The sequence below is a fragment of the Palaemon carinicauda genome, chromosome 23 (genome assembly GCF_036898095.1).
Source record: "Palaemon carinicauda isolate YSFRI2023 chromosome 23, ASM3689809v2, whole genome shotgun sequence".
Classification (NCBI taxonomy): Eukaryota; Metazoa; Arthropoda; class Malacostraca; order Decapoda; family Palaemonidae; genus Palaemon; species Palaemon carinicauda.
In genome coordinates this window covers 55,632,867-55,640,734 of record NC_090747.1, presented here as the reverse complement: position 1 = coordinate 55,640,734, position 7,868 = coordinate 55,632,867, and positions in this window count along the sequence as shown.

Sequence of the window (7,868 nt, the reverse complement as noted above, 5' to 3'; positions counted from 1 at the left end):
ACAATACTTTATGGAAAAAAAAACGTCTTTGTTTTGCCGTGTAAAAAATGCATGGAAACAGACAAAAACGACGGAACTTTAGAAATGTTTTTGAGATTCAACATAACTCATAAACTAAAAATAGAACAAGATAATTATGATATTCTATTTAAAAAATACCCAGATATTAAATTTAATCTTATATATCAATCTGATTTGGCCAAAGATATAAACGGAATTTGCAATGAAAATGATTTGGTGGGATTTTTTTTACAGATGCGTTTAACTTTGGGGATTGGATTTTATTGGCCAAAATTAAACTTTTATCCTTCAACGCAAACCCATTTTTCAGTTCCTATTTTAAAGGACGGAAAAATGTGGCAATTGCTGCTTAAAAAAATACTGGACTTTAGAGATGAAACTCCCGTTGATATAAATCAATGGAATAATTTTATTCCTAATCCCATTCGATGTTTATTTTGTAATGATTATCCACGAGATTTTTACCCTGGAAATTTTATTGTAAATCAAAATATTTTGTATACCAAAACATTTGTATGGGTTGATAAACGGAAATTACACAAGAGAAAAAAAAAACAAATGATAATAATGTATAGTAAAAATAACAAAATATTAAATTGGCCCTTTTTAACAAAATATTGTGGAGTCATTAATGAAATGAATACCATAAATACTTTGGGTAACATGGCATTTTTTACCCCGGGTAAGATATTTACTGCCTTTTTTGATATCATTATTTCAAAGTTGTTAAAAATTCGGATTCATAATAATATCGTTGAAAATTTAAAAGATTATTATAAGAAAAAAGGAAAAAAAACAACATTTAAAGCACTAGGCATAGGTGTTAATGATTTGATACAAATGCACCGAATATGCAAACGAAAAAAGAATTATGACATTATTTTAAGTGGTGATCAGAAAGTTATTATTGTCTCCAGAAAAACCATTAGTACTAGTCCTACTACTACTACTACTACTACTACTACTACTACTACTACTACTACTACTACTACTACTACTACTAATAATAATAATAATAATAATAATAATAATAATAATAATAATAATAATAATAATAATAAAACAAAAAGAGCATCCAAACATAAAAAAAATCATCATCATCATCATCGCCCACCACCAAACAAAAAACAAAATTATTGTCTATCAATAACACCAGTGACAGTAAAAATGATAATGGGTGCTTATCAGCAAATGAAAAGAAATCACTTTAATGGGCGTCTTGACCAAAACTGGTAATGATTTAAATTCTGCACTAGATAACGAAGAAACCACAGAAGCCATAATAAAGTGGCTCCATTTCCCGAAATCCCCAGTTAATGATACTAATATTATAAGCAACCTATCACAAACCATAAAAAGAGGAGAAATTGACATTGCTATATCACAGACTAGTATTCTTAATAAAGATTATGTAGTTTTAGATAATAATAAATATACAAATGAATTTGATGATTATAACGCCAGAGGAGATAATATTTCCTTTGGGTGGACGGGAAAAACTGACGAAAGAGAGAGTAATAATAATAATAATGCGTTTATAAACAACAATAATAATCTTGATGTGCATAGAATTGGGAGATTTACAAGAAACGCCCCCACAAATTCCTTTTACAATATTTGCGGAATAGCTTGTTCACTTCAAAAAGTTTTAACCAAAGATTCTAAAACGAAAGAACCCAAATATATAACCAATAGTGAAATAGGTTTCATTGATTTGGTAACTACATCAGACACCCCCAAAAACTGTGGATTGATACTGGAATGTGTGATTGATACAGTAATATCAACATATAGTTTAACAGTTGGAGAAAATATGCATAAATTATTACTAAAGCTTTTTTCTGATTGTCAAAAAGTTGATAATCCAGAATATTTGGAAGAATTAGATGAAAACTATCAGTACATTTGTGCCAACCAAGTGTTATATAAGTTTTTTAGGAAAACGCCAGAAAATTTATCACACCAACAAATAATGTACATAACATCTCAGTTTGGTATATTTAATTACTTTCGAATGATGCAATATGCATTAAAAATAGAAGTACCTTTTATAGAACTTATAGATCAATCAAGAAATATATTTTGGGAGTGTACCAGTTTTGAAGGTACGTTATTCAAATTACACAGAGATGGGCTTTTTTATTCACCAACCGAATTTCTATATTTACAGCAAGATATTATTGATGATGAACAGTTAGTGGGTTCTTTGGGGTGTACAACAAATTTATGGGTTGGAGAAAGGGGAGAAAGAATTGAAAATATATTTGGTCCCTCTATTAGAATAACACCACACCCTAACAAATGCCATTTACCTCGCACTGGACACGCAGCATTTTCAGCCAAGAATTTTGTAGGAACCCTAAGAAATTCCTTATCAATAGGCCAATTACACCAAAAGAATTTAACCGTGGCTTTTCAAAATACAAAATCATATCCTTCGGAAATTATTGATATTGCAGGATGCTACCCCCAAAATATTGGTTGCATCTGGATTTAATAATCAAGAAGATGGGATTGTTATTAGGAAAGGGGCAATAGAATCTGGAATGTTTTCAGCAACATTTTATGAAACTGCTGCTGTTAAGATGAATTATAATTATAAGGCTTCTGACGAAAACCCATTCCCAATAGAATTTATACCCATGATTACAAAAGGTACAATACTAAGAAAGGGGCTTCAAGTTGGTATATTTAAACTGAAAAATACTTGTAGTCATATTAATAGCAACCTAAAACTTTCAATTGAACTTTTTTCCAGTGAACTAAAAGTAATAGAAATCACTACTGAGGGGGGGATAGGGATGCCTAGAAAGTCCGATATCTTTGTAGATAAATTTGAAAATGTTGTAATAAATAATAATAATATAGGTAAAGACTGGATTTTATCGGTGATTTGGGAAGGACGGGGTAATATTATGGACGTGGACGACCCAACAAATGATTATTTTCACAATTTGGTATGTTCATCAAAAGAAAGGGCCAAGCTTCGAAGGTCATTGGCTTTTCAATCTCAAAACCCAAACTATCAGAAATATCGTTGCGAAATGATTCGCTGCGATAACATAGATATATCACAGTATATGAAGTTATATCTGACATATGCGAGTTTATTCACACCATCTATAGGTGATAAATTACAAACAACAACTTCAAATAAGGGTGTTCTCTCTGAAATTATTTCAGATGAAAATATGCCGTTTGTAATAATCAATCCTAAAAACGAGGGGAAAAAAAACACACACACAATAATGCCAGATCTTATCATTAATCCTCAATACCTGAAGAGACAGACTCTAGATAATATATTTAATACTGGTGAGATGTTAAAGAAAGAACACGAAAACAAAACATCGATTCCATATATGAACAACTGTTTTGAATTTAATATAGAAGATTCTAAATATTATTTGGAGTTGGGAGATTTATATGCTAGTGGAATACTAATAAATCCTATAACGGGACTTCCTTATTTGACCGCCGTAGAAGATGATACTAGGGGCGTTGATTATCCCTATTATGAATATTTTGATGTAGATGACGGATTTACATACACTAGAAAATTAGAAGATTATGATCATATTAATAGGCTATGTTATAAAACTACTAAAGCCACCATCTATAAAACGCGATATTTTCTTGTTCATAACCATAAATCATCTCTCATGATGCAATGTTCTCATCCAGATGATATCATAAGAACAAAGTTTTCTGGTACACCAGTGAAAGGAAAACGAGGAGGGTTTGCAACGGGCCCACAAGAACAAATGACAATTGTGGGCCTTGGAGCTGAACGCCTTAATTACGAAATTTCCCAATTTAGATCTGATTTTTTGGAATTTCCAATCCAACCCACCAAAGACGAAAAAACAGAAATGAGCGATGAGATTATCCAAGGTTCAAAAACACTACAAAGGGTTTTTGATGAATTTAATCAGTATGAAAATATTGATTTATCATTAAAAATATCAAAATTAACTCATATGAAGAAAAAATCAGAAACACTCACCAGTTAAATGAATTTCGTTTTTTATTTTTATGATATTATAGTTCATTATAACAATAAAAGAATCACCGGGGGTGTATTTAGAAATAATGCATTAGAAAAATATATTCGAAGCTGAACCAGACGACTACAGTTATTTTGATGAGTATTGGAGTGGAAGACCAAGAGAATTCCCAGAACGGGAGAACGAGAGGAGTGAAAAGACGACCCGTGGAAACAAGTGGACTAGCGAAACACTTTGGTTATATAATAATAATGACATTAGGGGCAAAAGTAATACAAAGAAGACTATATATCCAATTCTAATTCCAGAAACCAAACCGATTGATACTCTGACTCTATTCCAATCTTACTTATTCGCTAACATTACTAAAATAAAATGAAATTTACTACCCACGTAGAATATACTGGGTATGTGGTTTACATTTTATCACCGATATAGCACAAGATACTCACTTTATGTTGTAAAATAAAAAATGGAATACATAACACTTATTATTATAAGCATTATAATAATTTTGTTGGTGACTATATTTATTTTGTATGTCTATACAGACTATGCTGTAAGGTATGATTATGCTAGGAGACGTGAGGAGAAAAGAAAGAAAATCGTGGATAATTCGTAGGAGGGGAATTTAACATTGCCTTATTTGACCGCCGTAGAAGATGATACTAGGGGCGTTGATTATCCCTATTATGATGTAAAGTTTGTTAGTGCGCCTTCTTGTTAGTAGGGGTATCCTTGGATTTAAAGCGTTTTGGTTTTCCATGTGGATGGGTATTTGATGAAAACGTAATATTGTTAAGTTTTTTTTTTTTGAAGCCTCGTTCTTTTAGCAACGGGCTCAAATAGTGTCCTCTCCTTATGTTTCAGAGAAACGCGTCTAGCTATTGAGTCTTCTGTATCATCGTCAGTTTCTCTATTTTTTCTTTTAAGGTTGAGATTTATATCTAATTGGACGATTTCTTCTTTTTGATGTTGGTTTGAAGTCGTTTTCACTGGGGGAATATCCTTTACTTCAACTTTGTATTGATTCGAGGGGAATTCCCCCTTTATGGTGGTTTCCTTTACTTCAAAAATCTTCTTTTCTCCATCTTTTTTTAGATTAGATAAAACTTCTAGAATCCATAGATTCACTGCCTCCTCTGCCCCAAAAGTCTTCTTTTTTCTTTTTTGTGTGGATTCGAGGGAAATTCTTTTTTTATTTGTTTAAGAACCTTCTTTACTGGGTTTGTGTTTTCTTCGTCTTTGTGTTGGTTTGTAGTAATCTTCACTGGGAGAATTTTTGTTTTGGTGTTGATGCCACCTTCTTGTTCATGGTTTAAGAATTCCTCCAATTCTTGAAAATGATCATCTTCCCCCGACTTTGAAAAATTTAGATGATTTTCAATATCCAGAAAAGGCAAGAAACTATCATGTTCCAAATCTGTAGTATCCCCAAACAGTGAAATATTTTCAAAATCATTATCTATTTCTTTTTTGGGGGTACAGATTTTATTTTTACAACATGGACATTGCACTTGAACCATTTTCATATTTACAAATCTTGTAATATGGTGGTGGTAGTTGAACTGATCCAGTCTAAGATACAACTAACCAACTGAAACCTTCTTTGGGTTGATATATATATACTATGTGATTATACCCCCCCCCCCATCCCCATCCCCCCATCTAAGACAGATGAAGCATATAAATAGTGGACTGAGATACGATTATGCCCAGTACAGCTTCAACCTCCGGTTGGTGTTTATTCTTTTGGTTCTGATCTTGCAACAGAAAGGTATCAATATAAAAGAACCCAAAAAGAATGTTTTTTAACATAAAAAACATAACACAAGACGATGAATTGGTTTGTTTGCGAGAAAAGAGCAAACAAAACCTATCATCACCATTCAACCCAATTCTTTTCCACGGAGAAGATATGGACACCTTGAAAAAAATCATTATAAACACTATAATGACAGGAAAGGTTTCTGATCTCTATTTATGGTGCATTAGAGAAATTCATCTCATTAATATATTAAACGTAAACAGAAAAAACAATTCAAGAATGAATTCCATACTGAATTTCTTACAAGGAAAGGCCCTAGACCTAATTTCACCAAGAGATACAGTTTCTCTATATTTTTTTTTTACATTTTTAAACACATACAAAGAAAAAAATTATAGAGATATTGAGTTTCTAACCAGGGCCCTTACTATTTTTCTATTCGCCTTAAAAGCCCAAGTATGTTGTGATTTACAATTGGCTGCATCTAATCAAATACCAGAAACTACCGACAAAGAAAATTATGAGAAAAAATTTAACGACTCTCTTGAAGTTGGTAATCGTTTTGAAGCCGTTCAATATTTGGCTGCTGTTTATAGAAATTTTATGGGCTTAGAAAACAATGAGGATATTTCTTCCGTGTGTCTAGATAATAAGAACACACGGAAGAATGAATTCATAGAGTGGTTCCGTCCCATCATAATTAAGAAAATTCACAGTGTAGAAACCGAATCATTAGGATGCTCATGTAAAAGGGTTTTGGAATTATCCTGTGTAAAGAGGCTTCATTATTTCAGAGACCGACCATATTTTTATGGACAATTTAAAGTCCTAATTTCAATAGTAGAATCATTGATGGCTTTTAAATTGGACCCAAGAGCAATGTATTCCGTAAATTATGCGTCGATTCAGTTTTTTGACAAAATCCACCCCATTGAAATGAACCAAGAGTTTTCTTGGAAAAACGACCACCAATTCATAGAAAACTACACTTGCACAAATAAACCTTTATGTAATCCAAAATTCTTGGATACTTTCTGGGAAAATCCAAGTTGGAGGAAAAATCACCACACCACCTTGAATGTTGTTAAAAAAAGACGACGCTCATCATTGTCATCAACAATGACAAAAAAAACAAAAGTGGATGGCTAATAACATCAAATTGATCGTAGAAACCCAATACTGATTAAACGACGAAGATTTGGGCCTACAAATCATGAAAAAGGCATTGTTCCTGCTAAACTCATAAGAAAGGAAAAGCATTCTACATTTTTTATGACTGTAAACTGTTTCTCGTTGAAATATTATAAAAAAACTGATAGATAATAGATTTAGTACAATATATATTATAACTCGAATTTTTTAAAAATGATTGGTTGCTTTTAATTCTACAAATGGGGTATGTTTCATTGCCAGGACCAAAAGTAATATCGTATAATTATTCATTCATTTTTTAATAAGAATAATTCATTTTTTTCATAAACAAAAGTTGTGTTCATGCATTATATTTTGTCTCAGATCCAATATAATTGTCAAAGAAGAAGGACTACCAATTACGCTGATGTGAATACCAACAAACAGACCACCGAAGAATGACGAAATATAAAGGATCATCATATCCAGTCGTCAAAAAATGTAACCAGAAACTGCGTTATCGTTCTAGTGCCACACCCTTTCCATCGCATTCCCAAGTTACTAGTTATAAAAGAAAAATGAGAATTTGGGAAAAATGTTCACGAATTCTTCCAACATAAATCCGTGTCAAAGGCTGGGAAAATATTCCCGAAGGCAATTATATTTTGTCGTTGGTTATTGCCGTTGACATTGATAATTTTTTATACAAAAAACAAGAGACTCAAACACTCAAAATATAGGTTTTACGGCGACGGCTATACAAAGTAAAAAGAAGTTTAAAGGTGGTGTTTTTGAGTTATCATATAGTTGAAGACAACCCAATTGGTGGATAAACTTTATTTACATAAAATTCATCAAACTGGTATAACAGCTATTAGATAATCTTAAAAAAAAATAATGTAATTCAATTATATTGGAATAAAAGAAAAGATGTATTTGAA